At 41.9% G+C, this 19,131-nt stretch overlaps 1 protein-coding gene across 1 annotated transcript in view; it reads right to left on the minus strand.

Annotated features, from left to right (window-relative positions):
* Positions 1-748, minus strand: part of LOC117382581 (inhibitory synaptic factor 2A) — a 42,949-nt gene extending 42,201 nt beyond the window's left edge. The window contains exon 1 of the mRNA XM_033979791.2: positions 325-748. The gene's annotated coding sequence lies outside the window, so the exon portion shown is untranslated. The remainder of the gene's footprint in view (positions 1-324) is intronic.
* Positions 749-19,131: the final 18,383 nt, after the last annotated feature.

Genomic DNA, 19,131 nt, shown 5'->3' on the forward strand with positions numbered 1-19,131 from the left:
GCTATACAGTCTGCGCCACTGCACGCTTAATAAATGATCAGGATTCCAGCACTCTTTCAAAGTACAATATACTCACAGCACGTAAACGGTTGGGGGTATACTCATCAATATTCCTCGCATGGAATTTACAAGTGGCCCTAATACATGCAGGACTGCGCTAGAAGTGGTGACAGTAGACAAATCCATCATCCTCTGTCTGATTCTGCTTTGTGAACCTTCATATCATTTGTCATGTAGCCTAATTAAACATGAATCAATAACATTTGACAGACGTTTACGCATGCGTCCGCTCTGGTATCAAACTAGGACTTTTTCCTAACTTACCTTGAAGAGCCGATTAGAGGCGCGAAGGACGTCAAAGCGCAGATCCCCAGCATTCATCCACACAACACGCCGGGGTCCTGTCCATCCAGCAGCGGCAGAGGAGAGGTGAGAAAAGCGGGGGAAGAGGCAGCTCGGGCCGGCTGCGGGTTGATAGGAACGACCGGAGTTGTTGCACATCCGGAAAGCCCTCCTCAGCAGCAGCAGCAGCAGCGGCGCACAATCTTTACCAGGACGAAAGACAGAGAGGACAGTAGTGACAGACATCGCCTCAAAAAGTCATTACGTCCTTGGTTGAGAGTGGTGCACCCCCGGTTTCCTCCATATCAATCCTTTCGTTCTTTCCTATGGCGGGAACGCACCGGTTTTACGCACACGCACGCACTCCAAAGAAGAGAGCGGAGCGGTGTCTCCATCTCTCCGCTGTGCCGCTGTGGTGTCGGTGCTGCAATGTGTGAGGGAGAGAGAGAGAGGGAGAGGGAGAGAGAAGGGGGAGTGCTGCTAGGTGCATGAGTGAGGGGAGAGTGGGGGAAAGAGCGCGGCGAGGAGGGGTCCGCGTATCGCTAAAAATGGTGAAGTCCGCGCGTAATCGCCAGTCGCATCATCGCATCACACTTTCATCCCTATAACTCTTACCCTGACACCAAACTGTTATATAATCCAAAAGGGCTCCGAAATAATGACGCGTTTTAATTGGATGCCTGCGCTTTCATACGTCTGCCACATTGTTTATAGAGAGAGGTGGCCCTAATCAAGAAGTAAAGCAAATAGTTACGCATAGATAGACGCGCAAAGGATGGTGGGAGAAAGGAGAGGAAAGAGCCAAGAGGGCAAAAGTGTTAATGAGAATCAGAGAGAATGAAATGATGAGGAGAGGTAATAGAAACAGTAAAGAAAAAAAGTAGGATATTGATTTTTCAGAGCCGATAGGGATTAATTGCCAGGCGGTATATAAAAGCATGGATTTTAGACTTGGGCAGTGCTTAATATTACAGAGCACTTGAGGTGAAGTCTGTCTTTTGGTTTGGTGCATTGGACGTAATTCCACTGTACATAGAACAATGGCGTGAGAAGGAAAAGTATGAATAATAGATAGTAGAGGTTTATGAAAGTATGCAATAGATAGTTATAGCTATAAACAATGGTGGAATTAAAAGGGGATGTAAGGAAACTGTTCAAAATTTGACAACAAGCTAAGATCTGCGGATAGGATTTTCTGAGCCGTGCCGGAAAGAACAATGGTGTCTGAAGAAGTATAGTTTGAAGTGATGCAATGTCGGGAAGGAGAAATTGGGTCACTTACAAAACGCAACAATGATATCTTATAGACCTTACATGTGAATCTTCAAACTGGAGTGTTAAGAGTTTGAGTTTAAAGGTTCACTGTGTAACTTTTTCAGGTCAGGAAATGTCATTGCTTTCCCTGGAATGTGAAACAGGATGGCAGTAAATGTATATCTTGCGTTTAGGGTGTGTTTGTACATTGAAGGCTTTCTTGCTGTGAGCAGATTTGACCAGTTAATTGGCCTGGAGATGCCACCTACTTGTCTCCATGAAAAGAAATAAGTATAATGCTATACAGTGGAGCATGCCAGGTAAAGAAATAAAACTTTATTTAGACAAGCGTGTGGCAGACCTCCACCAAAAAGCTATAATGCACCTTTAAAGAGTGAGGAAATGATCATTTTCTCCGACCCTGAATCATAGTAAATGTAATAACCTCACTTTCTTGTTCATGAACTGGAGTGGTCCCTGAGTGCTGCGTTGTGGTCGACCTCTGCTTATGACAGTTTGTCCCAGTGGTATTGAAGACGTGTCAAAAGCAGAGGACAAATTCACTTGTAAGGATACTACTTTACAGTAATCATTATGTAAAAATTTTGAGATCACATATATTGTCTAATTTAAATCACTTTCATCATACTGCAGCAAAGACACAAGAAACCTATGAGATGACATTGTTGTGAAATTACAGAGAAATGCAAGCTTTTCACTTTTGAAAGCTGTGAATTCTAATATTCTGAAACAGTTTTTTAAATGTCTAAATAATCATGTGTCTCTGTAGTTCTCTGCTCTGGCTGTACGGCGTCTCTCAAACCTAACACCAGAGTCTCTGTCAGTGAACACTTTGCAGCTCCAAAGTTTAAACCATCATTTGAACACGCTAGTTTTTCTGCTCACATAATGTTTGAAATGTGTTGAAAAAGTTTATTTGTATAGCACAGTTTGTACACAAGGTAATACAAAGAGCTTTGCAGAATAAGAAAGGCATTCAAATTACAATGCAAGCAAACCAAAACATAAATAATTATCATAAGATTAAAAGAGAAAAGTGCAGAATAAAACCCTTTCAGTCATATGCACAACTGAACAGAACCGTGCACAAATTCTCTGAACAGACTGGACTCTAAACCCCTTTAAAAGTCAATTTGTAAATTTGCACTTGTGCCCTAAACAAAAATAATACAGCGGTTTAATCTAGTGTAATTACTATGTCCATATTAAATAAATAAATAAAAAACAACTTGTCAGCTTTCAGGTATGTCAATAAGTAAATTACTCAAAATTTCAGGCGCAGAGCTGTGCAAATGCAAAATCAGCAAATCTACTGACAGCAAGGTGTATGGGTCATGATAGGGTTAATCACCTCATTTGTGTTGGTACCACATTAACATCCAAATAATGAAAAAGACCTAATTAAAGCAAATGTTGTGCGAAAGGTGGCATTGATTGACAGGTGCCGTTGTCCATCTGTTCTTGTAAGGAAAAAACTCCATTATGGCCACCTCTGTTATTACCTCTGTTATTATTTCCCTGGTATTATGCAATGTTGTGTAATTTTGTATTGCTAAAACAAAGGGGCCTAATGCGAAATGCCCTGTGCTGGAGGGACAATACTGAATAAGCACCACCTTTTTCAGTGTTGGTAATGACGCTCAACAGTCCTTGCCCACCACTGCTTCTAGAAGATTTCCCATTGAAGTTTAAAGAGGCCGCCTCTTTTCTTCTGGCACGGTTCTCTTGGGGCCGCCTTGGAGCGGGTGTGTTTGGCTCGGCTCCCCTCAGTGTTTGCATGCTCCAGGCACAGCTCTGGGTCCAAGGGCAGGGCTCTGCTACGTCAGTGTCTGATGTCACCCAAACATAACTCATGTTTTCTTAATAAGTCAAATCTAAATCATATCTGAACTATACTTGTAATTGTGCAGCTGATCTCAGCTTTTCACAAAAACACATTTAGTAATTCCAAGTTTGTGCCGCAGTGAGATGAGGCTAAAGCAAAAGCTAAAGCTAGCATAAACACAAAACGTCTTCTGGTTTATCATCAGGTTTTTCTGGATTTATTTCATTTCTCTGTGCCTCTGCATTACGTTTTAGCTTCTCCTTATGTAATGCATTGGATTTGGCTCATGCTAGATGCATTATGCACAGGAAATATAATATTTACAATCTTTATACTCGAGTGGCGTGCATTAATAAACAGTAAACAGCTGTTAGCTGCATGGTAGCTTTGTTTTGCGGAGCATGTCGGCTCAACATTTAAGTTGCCATAACTTGACAAACAGCACAAGATCAAGTCAGTTTTTGGTGAGAAATGATTTTAAGTTTACATCTGCTTTTTGCCGTGTTTTTGCGAACCAGTGGAAACGAGGCTTAACATTTCTGGTTGTAATGGAAATATCTTTTTTTTGCCTGAAAGTTTCAATGATATGGCATTAAACTTTAAGTTATTCCATTACAGATTTTACTGCTCAAAAAATATCACAAAATATGCATTCTGTGAGCACTGTCCTGGTGTTGCCACCTGCCCGTCTCCACGGAGATATATGAGTTCAATGCTTTGGATAAGCAACAACATCTGAGGTAATAGTTATTTTTAACAGACCAACGTTTTAAAAATAATTATTATTTGAGAATAATAATTACACTTGCCAATCAAAAATGAACCTCTTTGAAGTGATACGTCAATGTTTTGGAAATCAAGCAGGTGCCAAAAAGTTACATAGTGTACCTTTAAGGCGGAGTGACAGTGGATTAGTTTTTAATCCACTCGAAGGTCAGTCAGACAAAGTACTGTTGTTGTGTCTTTAGGCAACACACTTTCCTCCCTGGCCTAGTATGAATGTGGTGTGTGTGATTGTCAGAGGGGCCAGTGGTACAGACTGTCAGTCTTGCTTCCTTCAGTCTGCCCCAGGGCAGCTGGGGTTACAGAAGTAGCTTACCACCAGCGCCTATGGAGGGAATGCATAATGACTTCAGTGCAGCCCTTTGAGAGGCTGTGACAAGCCTTAAAGCGCATTAAAAGGGCATGGCATTATAAGACATATTTAACAAAGCGTAACCGTATGGCAACTTCATCAACTTGTTCACCACTGTCCTTGGATCAGTTTTAATAGATTCTGACCACTACAGGGAAGTAGCAGGCCTCAACAGCTGTTTTTGTCTTCACAACTTGGGACTACTCAAATCCAAAATGCCTCTGACCATTTTAATTTTCTTAACTAACTATGAGGAAAGCTGCCCCATATGATCCGCTCAGTAACATGTTCCATGATGATGCAGTGCCCTGTAACCCTTTCACCTGTCAGTCGTCATAATGTAATCACTAATTGGTGCGTCGGAATATTAAACATTACATTTTTATTGTTCAGTCAAGTGCATACACTCAACCCATTGCCGACTGAAGTAAAATGGCAAATCTAAATTTACTATGCAGTGATACATCATCATTTTATGGCTTAATCAATGACCATAAAGATGCTCCAAAAGCAAAGGGATGTGCCAAGTCTGAGGACAAACATGTGGCCTTACTCACTTTCATTTAAGTACTTTTACTCGCTTTAGGTCTGTTAGTTTGTCACTGTAAATGTATGTAGAATTGTATTAAACCAATTGTCCTTTTTATTGCGATTTAGTTTGAGCCCATGTAGTGTCTAATTAAAACTGGACAGGGATGGAGCTCTTTGGCTTTGTGTATCCTGACAGTAAAATACCTCTTAGATAAAGACTCTGAGATGCAATTACTAGCACCAGATCCAAAGGCGACTGGGAGAGAGACCTGTCCATTGGCCTGTCTGTGTACACAGCATGAGGAAGGAGGAGCCAATCACTGCAGTTACAGAAGACACATATGGTAAGGGCAAAGAGTGCTGTCCATCATGCAGTCAAAACAAATGCCAGGAGAGCTCTCTGTCCTGTTTAAAGAAGCTTTTAACCAGGTTATAACCCTCTTTAAAAACATTATGTATTTCATGTCATTCATGCTGGTTTCATTAATCCTCTGTACAAAGTATTTTACCTCTGAGTCATTTCCCAGGATTGTAATGTCACAAGAAGAAACCCTGTGCAATTTTAAATCAATAAATCATCACCAAACTCTGTTAACATATCATATTATTATATCGGTGGCATGTTCCTTATTCCCTAGTTTCCCACATTGTAATTCTCTCAGATTATTCCATTATTTTAAGTTCTAAAACATGAGATGCCAAATCAAAGGTTTTCAAGAGCATGTTTAAATGTCATTTACAAGAAATGATGCATAATATCTATTCTTTAATAAGTCTTTTATTATATGTTGGCTTTAAAATCTTGACCACCTATAAAACCGCAATGCACCTTTTACAAAGATACACTGTATGTTTCTGCCGCATGCTGGAGTCATGGATGAAGACAGCATGTCAAAGATACAGCTCTCACAACACCACACACAGTCAAGACTGAGCTAGTATAGACTTGGATTTCCTCCAGAAGAGTTGAGGGAAGTGTCTCGGGTGATGGAAGGCTGGAGGTTATCTGCTCAGAACCCCACCTTGCCCCGGGTTACTGGAACAAGATGGATGATGTAAATGTTCCTTATAAACATTTGTGTTGCCCTCTTTTTAACAGAGATTGAAAAAATTGCATTACTTTTACAATTGGTTTGCAGGCATAGTGAGTGATCAGAAGAGCGGACACTTGCCGTTTGAATGTAGATGTCGTGTTGATTGGTCAGTGCTTTCTGAAAGGTGATTGGACATGAGTTGTAGTTTTGTGGAGCCGTGCATTCTGGGTTTTTAAAATACTGTGTTTTGTACAACAGGCTTGAATGAATCAAAACAAAGCTCCCTGTTTGTTTCTGATGAAGGATCAGCATTATGACATCGTAGAATGGTGCTTTTGCATAATACAGCCTCTATAATCCTCAGCAAATTCAAAATGCTCTTTTTAGCTTGCATCTTTGTTCAGACACGTCTCAAGTTTTGCATAATGTTGTTTCTTTAAAGCTTAGAAGTTTTGAGGTAAGCGGAAAGGGGGGAAAGACACAATTTCTCAGTTAGAACATTTGCTAGACCCCACGTTTAATTGAATCCTCGTTCTGAAGCTGCTAGTGAGAAAGGTAAAGAAGTAGGTCTCGCAGACAGCTGGCAGTAAATCCACCCAACGACCACTTTTAATTTCCTGTGGAACAAGTCCAAGTGTCTTTGTTTAGAACTGTGCACTGCCCTTCTTCTGCAGACTAAACCCCACTCACAACAACAACATTCACACTCTGGTATTTGCATTTAGAGCAAACCTTACTTACATTTTCTTTTCAATGGTAATGTTTTTCTTCTGTGCAGTTGCGAAGATGTCAGTCATTTTGTTTGCATTTCAACCTGACAGAAAATGGACTAATAAATAGATAAAACGAGACTGGATTCCTCAAAAGGTCATGTTTGTATCAGGCCCAAACCTGGATAAATGCAGTGGAGTGAATTATTATCTATCTTTAAAAGGGCCCTGTATCCAGTGTTGAACCATGAGAGAGAAATATGGTTTAGCTTCTCTTTTTAGTGTCTCTCATTCTGTTGCTGCACCATGACAGATAAACAGCTGTTGGGGATACTTATTGATAGTTGATTTCACAAAGTTCCCATCAACGTGCCTAAAATATAGTCACACTTGAGTGTCATTTGCTGATACAAGTTGACTGACAAATCTTTAAAATTAGCTGCTCAGGGCCTTGCAACCAATAACTTAATAATTATTACATGAACAGACAAAAATACATCATGACGATTGTTGCCAGATATATGTGAAGATGTCATACTCCCAGATGGTTGGCAATATTCACATCTAATTCCATTGTACTTTGTCATGAAATATCCCAAAAGTTTATTCACAAATGTTTAATGTCACCAAACCCACTAACTTGCTATAGTACAAAAACCTACATTTTAACTGGATTTATCTGTATTCAAGATGATTGAACTGTAGACTGTTGTGATGTCACCTGAAACCCAGCAGGACTTTACTCTGAGGGAAAAACAGCTCAAGCAAACACACAATTTGCTACTTTGCTGCTAATTTGTTCATTTTCATTTATTAAATACAATTCAAGTTCAATTCATCTTTATTCCAGACTCATGGTCCATTTTTAAAACAGACAAGAACAGTGACAATACAAACAGTAACATTTACGTTTTAAAAAGACGACCACACCAGTGTCTCACATCTTGGACTGAAGCGGACTGCACTGAACGTTTGTGAGTGACATTATTATTCCATTTTCTTATTCAGCTGCAAATAAAACTTTTCTTATTCAGCTGCAAATAAAACTGTACTTTAAAGTCCATCACAGCTTGGATTATAATGACACCCGTAAAGCGTCATTATAATCCACCTGCAGCCTCTGGAGACTGGCTTTTCTATGAGTCCAGAGGTGGACAGTGTGTAGTGATGCACAATATGATTTAAACAACATCAACTTTACATCATCAGAACATGAACCAAACTTGAACATAAGAGTATTATCTTGTGCACCAACCTGCTGCATTGTCTATAAATATCATCATCATCATCTGACATGTCCATAGTGATGCCCAAAATATTTCCTTTTAGTTATAACCCTCAGCACAACATTAGACAGGCCAAAATAAGGTTATCTCATGTGCTTATCCTCTTTGGTCCTACAGATCATGATCATACTCTTAGTCTCATTATACTTAATATCATACATACAGTTATTGTTATGTATTTTTATTTCATTTCTGCTACTCAGACACAAAAAAGTAGCAGTAAATGTTGTCTCTAGTTCTGTGACGTATACCCTCATGTCAGAGATGTGGACTGACCCTTCTTTGATTGACAGTGGGTAGCAAATACTGCACTGTGAACCTGTCAACTCAATGCAGATGGCTCAGAGCTATGGTAGCGACAGACTATAATCAAACTGAATGTGTGGGTCCAACACAAACCGCCAATATGTGTCTCAGGTAAAGGGGAAGCTACATTATATTGCAGATTTTTTTATATGGTTTAATGTAATGGCATGTTGAAGTCCCTGTAATGGAGCTGGCATCTGAGACTTGCAATTTGTGTCAATGGCTTGTGTCTACGCTTCTGATTTATCGGCATTCATAGAGCGTACTACGGCCATAAAGTAAGTACAAGAAGGTTGTTCCGCAGAGAGGCTAATGCGCTAGACTCAACATGCTAAATAAAAGTAAATCAGACAGGAGGCAGGGATCTCTCTCCAGGAACACATACAAATGCAATCGCTTCTTTATCATGTTTGTAAATGGTTAAATAAAAGATACAGTATATCATTTTGACTTTACATGGATATGTTACTGCATTGTCTGGAATGTTCCTTAATATGACAAAAGCTTATCCATCTCACATGTATTTTCACTGTGGGTGTTTAAATAGCTTGAACATAACTTGATGTCAGGGGAGTCTTCAACTCCCACCTCCGGGAGAGCTTCTCCCTGATCCCGGGGGAGGTTGGAGACATGGACTCCGAGTGGGCCATGTTCTCCACCTCTATTGTTGATGCGGCTGCTCGTAGCTGTGGTCGTAAGGTCTGTGGTGCTTGTCGCGGCGGCAATCCCCGAACCCGGTGGTGGACACCGGAAGTAAGGGATGCCGTCAAGCTGAAGAAGGAGTCCTATCGAGCCTTGTTGGCTCGTGGGACTCCTGAGGCAGCTGATGAGTACCGGCAGGCCAAGCGTGCCGCGGCTCGGGCGGTCACAGAGGCAAAAACTCGGGGTTGGGAGGAGTTCGGGGAGGCCATGGAGGAGGACTATCGGACGGCCTCAAAGAGATTCTGGCAAACCGTCCGACGCCTCAGGAGGGGAAAGCAGTGCTTCACCAACACTGTTTACAGTGCGGGTGGAGAGCTGCTGACCTCGACTGGGGATGTTGTCGGGCGGTGGAAGGAATACTTTGAGGATCTCCTCAATCCCACTGTCACGTCTTCCGAGGAGGAAGCAGAAACTGGGGACCCAGAGGCGGACTCGTCCATCACCCTGGCTGAAGTCACTGAGGTGGTTGGCAAGCTCCTCGGTGGCAAGGCTCCGGGGGTGGATGAGATCCGTCCTGAGTACCTCAAGTCTCTGGATGTTGTGGGACTGTCTTGGCTGACACGTCTCTGCAACATCGCGTGGCGGTCGGGGACAGTACCTGTGGAATGGCAGACCGGGGTGGTGGTCCCTCTGTATAAGAAGGGGGACCGGAGGGTGTGTTCCAATCACAGGGGAATCACACTCCTCAGCCTTCCCGGTAAGGTCTATTCCAGGGTACTGGAGAGGAGAATCCGACCGATAGTCGAACCTCGGATTCAGGAGGAGCAGTGTGGTTTTCGTCCTGGTCGTGGAACACTGGACCAGCTCTATACTCTCCATCGGGTCCTCGAGGGCTCATGGGAGTATGCCCAACCAGTCCACATGTGTTTTGTGGATCTGGAGAAGGCATTCGACCGTGTCCCTCGTGGTGTCCTTTGGGGGGTGCTCTGGGAGTATGGGGTCCGGGGCTCTTTGCTAAGGGCTGTCCGGTCCCTGTATGACCGGAGCAGGAGCTGTGTTCGCATTGCCGGCAGTAAGTCAGACCTGTTCCCAGTGCATGTTGGACTCCGCCAGGGCTGCCCTTTGTCACCGGTTCTGTTCATTATATTTATGGACAGAATTTCTAGGCGCAGCCAGGGGCCGGAGGGGGCCTGGTTTGGGAACCACAGGATTTCATCTCTGCTGTTTGCAGATGATGTTGTCCTGATGGCTTCTTCAGGCCAGGACCTGCAGCAGGCACTGGGGCGGTTTGCAGCCGAGTGTGAAGCGGCTGGGATGAGAATCAGCTCCTCCAAATCCGAGGCCATGGTTCTCGACCGGAAAAAGGTGGTTTGCTCTCTCCGGGTGGGTGGTGAGTCTCTGCCCCAAGTGGAGGAGTTCAAGTATCTCGGGGTCTTGTTCACGAGTGAGGGAAGGATGGAGCGTGAGATTGACAGGCGGATCGGTGCAGCGTCTGCAGTGATGCGGTCGCTGTATCGGTCCGTTGTGGTAAAGAAGGAGCTGAGCCGGAAGGCGAAGCTCTCGATTTACCGGTCAATCTACGTTCCTACCCTCACCTATGGTCATGAGCTTTGGGTAATGACCGAAAGGACAAGATCGCGGATACAAGCGGCTGAAATGGGCTTCCTCCGCAGAGTGGCCGGGCGCACCCTTAGGGATAGGGTGAGGAGCTCGGTCACACGGGAGGAGCTCGGAGTAGAGCCGCTGCTCCTACACGTTGAGAGGAACCAGCTGAGGTGGCTCGGGCATCTGCTCAGGATGCCTCCTGGACGCCTCCCTAGGGAGGTGTTCTGGGCATGTCCCACCGGGAGGAGGCCCCGGGGAAGACCCAGGACACGCTGGAGGGACTATGTCTCTCGGCTGGCCTGGGAACGCCTTGGGGTCCCACCGGAGGAGCTGGAGGACGTGTCCGGGGTGAGGGAAGTCTGGGAGTCCCTGCTTAGACTGCTGCCCCCGCGACCCGGCCCCGGATAAGCGGAAGAAAATGGATGGATGGATGGATAACTTGATGTAATCCCCCATTCGTCCAGGAGTCGGTACAAAAAGTTCAGGTCCTATATTTTGTGTTGCTCGAACGCAAAGATATTCACTAAACAATGTGCAAATCTAACCATCACTCCTTTATTGTATAGTAACTGCCAATATTTAGACTCAAACAAACCCTAATGCACAAATACATTGACATTCTGACTTTAAATCGATGTGTTGTGTCATTGTTTATGTAGATCCAAGTCAAGTATCAGCCAATGAACATTCAGCATTTTATTTTTAGCTTAGTATTTGCTTACACTCTAATTAGAATCCCATAGATGACAAGCAACCAAAAAAAAAGTGAAAGGATAAACTGTGTAAGTTGCAGTAAGTCAGCTACACCATGCAGCAACACAAGACCCAAACTCTTAAATCCTGTGTAAGCTGCTCTGAAGTCACCACTGCATTTCCCCAAAGCCATAGGGGCAGTTGTTCCAGTGCTGTTCTGCTGACTGCTGTTGTATTGATCTAATTGTGTGTGTGTTTTGCCCCCAGCACTGCATGTTCACAGTGTATGACTGCACAAGCCTGGACCGTGACACCCCTTTCAATGTACGGCTGAGGAAAATCCCTACTCCACTTTTTGTAGGCCTACTCAGAGCGCAGAGCTGCCAAAAGCGATAGAAGGGGAGTGTCCAGATTTATGCATGAATACTGTCAGCTTAACCACTGGCTCGGATCCCGCTGGATGGACCAAGCTTTTTTTGGCTGGCTAGGCAAACTTTGAAGATATTCAGTTCATTTAATTTTGGAAGATTGACTGACAAAGTTATGGAGAAAATAGCAGATGTTACAATGGTAAATCTGAAAAGCTGACTTGCATATAGTAAGCAGTGTTAAATGGGCTGAAGAGTTAGGAGAGACATTCATCAGATACTATATGTGAGACAAAAAAAACTGCACGAAGTAGCTTTAAATAAACATGTAAATGGATATGTAGGGTGCTTTTCCTGGTATATAGTTGTAATCTATGACACACCCCAATTATTATATGACATTTTGTTTATTATGGACCACATAATATTTGCTTGGGATCCAGAATACACAGTACTTCAGTGCTTGTGAAATGAGTCACCGGTGATTCTCAATTTTCAGATGGGCAGGACTGATTTCCCTGATTGGCTAATCCACCAATTAGCCAATCAGGGAAATGTACGGTTTGCCCATATTGGTTTGCTTGTCAGACAAGCATGGTAGGTAAAACTGTGAATTTTAAGAGCAATGGCAGCTCAAATACAGGACAATAAAGATCAATTCAAAATACAACTAAGAGTGGGTTATGAGGGAAAACCCTTAGCTAGCTAGCTTGAGTAATAAGACTTTTGTCATCATCAAGATAAGACTTCTTGATTATTTATTATTACATTTAACTCAGTATACCACCTTTTTCCTTTACTTCAAAAAAAAAAAAAAAAAAAAAAAAGCCTCAAAAGTCATGGAGCATAAAAGATTGACAGCATTACAAGGATTAGGAATGGGAAAATATGATGCATTACAATGGCGTTTTCTTGCAAGTCGTGTAGGTGAGAGGAGGGAGCCGAGTCAAAAGCTGCTCTCAGATTCTGCCTAATCCCCAGGTGAAAGGCCCATGTTAGCATTAGCATATGAAACAAGCCAGCAGTAAACATGCACTTCATTTTTATCGCTCATCTCAATTATTCATGAGCTATTTTTCCACTGTATGCAGCAAACTCACCGGGATCAGTTCCAATAAGATCACTGGATGGGCTAAATCTTAAAATAAACAGGCTTCCACACACTGAAAAGGCTGCTGGCACACGCATTCTATGCTCTATACACTGTGCACTATGCTAAAGGCACCTGCTGGAGAAAGTTGATGAGCAATATCCCAGATGCAGTGACCTTCAAATCAGCTGACATGACGACAAGCATTCATATAATAGATTGTAATCAGCTAAAAGTAGGTATTCTGTGGTGTTCGTGGTAGGTATAGAGGATGGGAGATAAATTCAATGCATTTTACATACCTCAGCTTGAGTATGCCATTAGCATTAGGGTTTATTAAGCATCATTGTCCCCATAGGGAAATTTGTCCTCTGCATTTGTCCCATCCTTCAAAGGCGCTGGGGCATTTCCTCAGGAGCAGTGAGCACCGCGGTGTAGTGCTCTGGGACCTATCTCCGAGATCTTGCTGCTAGGCTGGGTCAGGAGGATTTCACCTTGTGTTTTGGGTTGACGGGGGAAACCGGAGTGCCCGGAGGAAACCCACCCAGACACGAGGAACTCCACACAGAACAGCCAGGCCACCCAAGGATCGAACCTAGAACCTTCTTGCTCTGAAGCGTGAGTGGTTGCGATTTGCGTTCATGGTTGCTATTTGCTGCAACATATCTGTTGACTATGCTAAGGCCTAATATAACCCAGGCAATAGCAGTTATACAGACAGACAGCATACAGTGACTTATGTTAGAAAATCTCATAGTTGAAACACCCATAGAAACAATTTGAAGAGAAATATGGAGTATTTTGTTTTTTGAAAACAAATTTAATAATAGGGAGAAGTCTGCAAAAACTTTAAGGTCTCAGCCTCTCCTGGGCATAACTTCAGATGAGTGGAGCCCCATTATTCTCCAAGACATAGGACAAAAGCAGGACATGTCAATTCACTTGGCTGATTCAAGGAACAAATGTACAGAGCATCTATACTTCAGTATTGTGCTAATGGGAAAACTGAATGTTTGCTTCAAGAAAGTAATACTTTTCTGGTTACATCTTCTTTTTAAGTTCCAGAAAACATAAAAATATTCCTCACTTAATATTGAAGTTCCTGATATGTGGCACTTGGATATGCAATGCCAGAGTGTTTACTAATAATATCCTTTTAATCACACCGTTGATGAGCGACACAAGCTAATGCACCCACCACTTCCTCCCCTCCCACACGCTCTCTCCCATAAGAGCTGCCTTATTTAACACACACATCCCCAGTGTTCTGTAATGCACATGATATGGTCTTTAGCAACAACTGATTTCTCTACCGTGGCCTTTTGTTCTATGGCCTAGTTTCCCACTTCCACTCCCAGCTTTAGCCTCGCAAACAGCATTAAAAACATTACACCATTAATCACTATTAATGGCCGTGCAAAATTGGCTTAATGTGTGTAAAAACTCCCACAATGAAGCTAGCATTAGCGCTGCGGAAACCAATTTTCGATTACTTTGTTTGGCTGTGTAAACACAAACGGATAATCTGAGAAATATAAAATTGTTGCATGACCCAATTATTTAGATCATTACGGGCTTGTTAAAAGAGATATTTTATGCTCATTTTGACATAATTGCGTACTTTTGAGGACATTAATGCTAGAGTGTCATAACTTAAAATCCACAATACAAATGCAAAGAGAACTATTTTGCTGCTCTTAAACTTTCCTTTTCAACACGGTTTCAGCTATTTTCAATACGATGCTGACATAAAGATGCTTGAAAACAATTAGGGCAGTGGAGTGAATTTAACATATGTAGAGAGTCTGTCACCTGCTTGTCTCTATGGGGATTATATTGCTTTGTTTAAAATATTCCAAATTATAGCATTTAACTCATTTATCTAGCATTTGCCAAGTGTTATTGCTCAAAAACATGCAGTCTTACAGTGAGCGAGGTCGCCATCCCACAGATTTGACCTGTAACTTACATAACCTACATTCTAGACATTGCAATAACGGCTCCCAGTTCCACGGTGCACCTTTTATACTCCTCCTTTAAAACTCTGAACACAAATTGCGACACTAACTCGGGCTTATTTTCACTTTTTGTATCTCTCCAAAGATGACAGTTTCTTGCTCGATGGCGGATCCCTTTGTTTAGTGACTTTGCTGCTGTATAATTGGTTGTCTTTGAGCGTGTTTGCATATTGGGAGAGCAGCAGCCCTCCCGGGACCATGTTCAAACAGTGCTAATCTGGCATTGGGGACACCGCTGGCATGTTCTGGCTGGTTCAACAAGCGACAGGCAGGTAGTGAGGAGAGCGCGCTGTAGGCTGTGTCATGTGGCTCACGGGGCTAAGGGGGAGGTCCTGAGATCACAGAAGGAGCAGAGGTATGAACGAACGGGACAGATATATGCTGAAAATGGAGCTAGTGTTTCCCAGACATACTTAAAGGTTGATTTTGGACAGCTAACATATAATGCCTTCTGCTAGTATTCTTTTGGCAAATATGAGCAAAGACGGTTGAAAACTATTTTAATGAAACTTTCAATGACATAAAACCTACTGTCGCTGGAAAAATGTTATGCACAAGTTATTGGCCCAAGCAAAAACACAAACTTGTATTTTCTTATAGTGGTTTTATATTGGGGCAAACACAGAAATACAATTCAAAATGACATATTCTTTTGGTAATAAAATATCAAAATGGTGTCCAGGATAAGAAAAAACAATGTGACTTTTCAACACCAGGGCAATAACAAAGAATTTCAAGGGAACATGTTCTCAGTGTGGAGACGCTGGGCTTCAGATGACATAACAGCACTCTACAGGCCAATAATGTGTAACACCGATGGGGGAAGCTAAAATGAATATAACAAAAAGTGCACATTTTGGTTGTAATAGCGAGCTAATGGGCCTGACACTAATAGAAATAAACATGTTGTGAATATGCTTTTTGGCAGTGGCGGAACATAACAAACTTAAATTAAAGTACAGTACTTATTTGACATCTGTACTTTACTTAACATTTTAAAGTATATATATGTTTTACTTTTACATCACTACATTTGAGAGTAGTATCTGTACTTTCTACTCACTATATTTTTGAGCTGAACAAAAAAGTAAAACTATTTTTCTGAGAGCTGCTGAAAAGGCTGAGCTGTTCACAGTTTGAGCAAACAAAAATAAATAAATACACAAGTAAAACAAATAAAAGCTTTAAAACAACGAAACTGATTCATTTGAAGTTTTCTAAGAACAAAAATATTTTAAAATATTTTTACTTAAGTAGATTGTTTTCATGTGATATTTTTTTTTTTTTTTTTTTTTTAACTAGTTTTTTACTTCCACTCCTGCTTTTTAGATATTTCATGGAAAAGTACAGTGTCATTAAAAGGAAACTTGTCATGTCCCACCTGGAAGAGGCCCAGGGGAAGACCCAGGACTATGGGGGACTATGTCTCTCGGCTGGTCTGGGAATCCCGCCGGAGGAGCTGGAGGAAGTGTCTGAGGTGGGGGAAGTCTGGGAGTCCCTGCTTAGGCTGCTGCACCCACGACCTGGCCCCGGATAAGTGGAAAAAAATGGATGGATGGATGTAAACTTGGCTCTCACATCACATTTGAAATCTAAAAAAACATCAATAGGATCCGTATCTGTCTATTTGTGAAGCCTTATTCCAAAGAACTGAAGAAATTCTCCAAAACAGCAATACAAAGTTCAGCTCCTGACATATTCACAAAGTCTTACATAATTGTAAGAAGCCTTATGTAACAACCAACAATGTTTTCTTTTATCTTTCTCCATAATATAAGCAGACACATATTTTTGTGATTTGAAAACACACCTCTTGAGATTAGAAATAATACTGTTGCTTAAAACTAAACAGTGAACTGCTTACCCAGAGCCTCCCCCTCCCCATCGCCGGTCCGCTCTCCACTGCACTGCCTAACAGCCACTTAACTATTTGCATATTCTGCACATAAAGGTCTGGAGACTGTCAAATTATTGTGAAGTCTGTGCAGGAGTGCTGACAGCGAGGGTCCACACACAGTAGAGGGGGCCAGCGCTGGTCTCCGGGGGCAACCGTACCTCCTCCTCCATCATTAAACACATAATGGCCCAGATTTTGTTTGCTCCCGACTCTGTGTCAGCGGCGTCTGCAGGCAGCGGATGACAACACTTCAAAGTGAGGGATGATCTTGGATGTACTTCCCCTTTTCCTCTGCTCGCACTAGCGCAGACTGCCAGAACAAGTGGGTTTCCATGGCGCTTGCCTTCTTGTGACTCATCAGACGTGCAGTTGTAGATTACCGTTCATTTTTTATGTGAGGAATCCAAACAAATCAAAATGGGGGATTGCAAATTTTCATGATGATATCTCAATTATGGGATTTGTTTTTGCTGATTTGTTTTGTTAATTGCTGGGTTATTTGGCACATTTGTAAAACGGATGCCCTTGTATCTGGAGTGGGCGCTGCAGACAAAGGGTGAAAGCATTTTAAAATAAAAAGTTACAGATACATTACACTCATTTGGAAATTAGAAATCAGAATAGGTTTTATTGCCAGTGTCAGTGACCCAAATGTACAAACGAGGAACTTGGTAGCAGCGAATAGTAAAGCATAATCTATAATAGAGTAAAGGCATAACATATAAAATAATGTATAAATACAGAAATACATGCAGGTACATTGTATACATTTCTAAGAATTTAACCTTTGGTTCAGAATCCTGTGGATGTTTTAGGTTTAAAATGGTAAGAACACATAGCCTGAAGGATGCACACACATAAGGAGAACATGTAAACTCCAGACAGACTGCTCCTTTGTGGTCCTGAGATCTTTTAGCTGTCATCGCCTTTTGAATGTTACAAAACCTGTTATGCAAAGTTAATAGTGCTTTGCAAAACACATCTTTGACACCTGGAGACAGAGCTTATCAAAACAGAAGTTGACAACATTAGCAGGGCAACAGACGGGGAATCACATAATAACACATTTATGCTTTAATATGGAACTTTTATTGTTATTAAAGATACATTAGGTACATTTTCTGGTAGAGGATATGCCACCACCTTGTCTCCATAGAGATTTTTATGGTATGCCTTGAATGTTCCACAGTATGGTTTGAAACTGGTCTGTCTTGTCACATTTTTATACAGCACTTTTACACCTTTAACGCACTCAAACCACTTTACATTAAGGAACCACTCACCCATTCACACACATTCACACACACATTCATGTACCAGTGTACGCAGACACTGGGGGGTTGCTGGGTGGGTTAAGTATCTTGCCCAAGGACACAGCAACAGAATTCATCCGACCGTGCTCTACCAGTGATGTTTATGTCGAGAGCGGGATTCGAACTACCAACCTTCAGATCAGTGGACAAACACTTATGTTACTGTATTGTGGGGTTGCTATGTCTTGTCAGGATGGGCTTACATAAGCACGTGGTTTCAGTCCAATCCTTTTTTGGTTGTAATTAATAAAGAAAATGTTTTGTTTTATCTTTTTTCAAAAAATGTAAACAATAAAAATAAAATTCACTCATTCATTCAACGCTTTACCAACTGAGCTACTGTCGCCCTCTTGCATTGATTTCATTGCAGGTGGTTTTAGTGCTTGACCCTTCACCAGAAAAGTTACTTAATGTGCCTTTAATAACAAATAAAGTTCCGTGTTGAAGCAGGAATATGTTTTTACGTGATCCCCCGTCTGTTTCCCTGCTAATGTTGTCAACTACCTTCTGTTTTTATAGGCTCTGTCTCCAGGTTTATGATCTGCCTTGAATGGTGCATTAGGTTTGATGGTTTTATCACAGCTCTTGAGCAGAGAACAGAGAGGGAGATGTCGAATGAGAAACCGACTGTGTCCCTGCTTTTGAGGAAAGAGTAGGTCTTGAACAGCATTAATCCGCAAGTTAATTAGATTAGAAAGAACCAGGATGTACTTATATGTGCGGTTAAAAAATGGTAGAGATTTGCAGTCTCTGTGGGAATTCTTCACTGACTTCAGCAGCTTTGAAGTCCTGCACATGAATCTAATCATCCTCATCTGTTCAATTGAGTTGGCTTCAGTAAAACCACTGGCCATTACAGGATGCAGAGATTAGGCTCACATAAATGGTCTTGGATTAATCCTTCAAATAAAAAAAAAATAAAAAAAAGATTTACAACTTTAAAGACAATAAAGTAAGAGGAGGACAGCTAACGTGACAGTTCAGGAGATTGCTTGCTGTTAGCAGTCAAAACATGTCAACAAGCTGAATGCATCTCCTTAAATGAACCTTAGATACAGCTC

Source organism: Periophthalmus magnuspinnatus, chromosome 15 (assembly GCF_009829125.3).
Source record: "Periophthalmus magnuspinnatus isolate fPerMag1 chromosome 15, fPerMag1.2.pri, whole genome shotgun sequence".
Lineage (NCBI taxonomy): Eukaryota > Metazoa > Chordata > Actinopteri > Gobiiformes > Gobiidae > Periophthalmus > Periophthalmus magnuspinnatus.